General features: G+C 33.6%; 1 long non-coding RNA gene across 1 annotated transcript in view; it reads right to left on the bottom strand.

The window, feature by feature from the left end:
• The window catches only part of LOC116691083 (uncharacterized), a 26,884-nt gene that overhangs the window by 25,113 nt on the left and 1,164 nt on the right, over positions 1-607 (bottom strand). Inside the window, exon 2 of the long non-coding RNA XR_004332421.1 lies at positions 115-119. This is a non-coding gene — a long non-coding RNA (uncharacterized LOC116691083). The remainder of the gene's footprint in view (positions 1-114; positions 120-607) is intronic.

Here is a 607-nt window from a genome sequence, read left to right as displayed (position 1 = left end):
TATTAATTTTTCTTAATTTTTCCCTTTCAAAAAAAATACACACACCTTCGTATATTGTCATATCAATGACACATTCATGAGGAAGTAATATTCATTCATACATACTCAGCTCACAGATTCTTTTCTGGACAAAAGGAAAAAAGTAAATGGAATTTTAATTAGGACGAGGTATTGATAAACTAACATTAAAGTATGAGATGGTAAATTGCAGTACATTCAAACTGTTTTTTGGAAGCCTAATTAGGGCACAACACAACGCTCTTGGACCGCCACACCTACTAATGTAAAAAGTGCTGGAATGCATTTTTGTGCCTTTGACAGGAGGGAAATATACAGTATTGCACAACGTTATGCTCCAGTTATGTTGCGCGGTAACATAATCTAAAAAAGGTAACACCGTGTTCTGTTTTTGTAATTTGTTCTTGAGGTGAAGAATACGTTGTACTTTTGTAACAGAGTTGTTAATTAGTTGCAGCACCTTTTAACCATTGGGTAGGCCTGCATAAGAGTCCTGTAATTTCTATTAAGCAGTATTTTTTTCGCAATAATAAACTAGTTTCAAAAATTAATTGTCACCAACCAGTTTATAAGAAAAAACTAGGTTGGC

The sequence above is a fragment of the Etheostoma spectabile genome, chromosome 6 (genome assembly GCF_008692095.1).
Source record: "Etheostoma spectabile isolate EspeVRDwgs_2016 chromosome 6, UIUC_Espe_1.0, whole genome shotgun sequence".
NCBI lineage: Eukaryota > Metazoa > Chordata > Actinopteri > Perciformes > Percidae > Etheostoma > Etheostoma spectabile.
The sequence above is the reverse complement of the archived record's forward strand: the minus strand, read 5'-3'. Positions and strand labels throughout refer to the sequence as shown.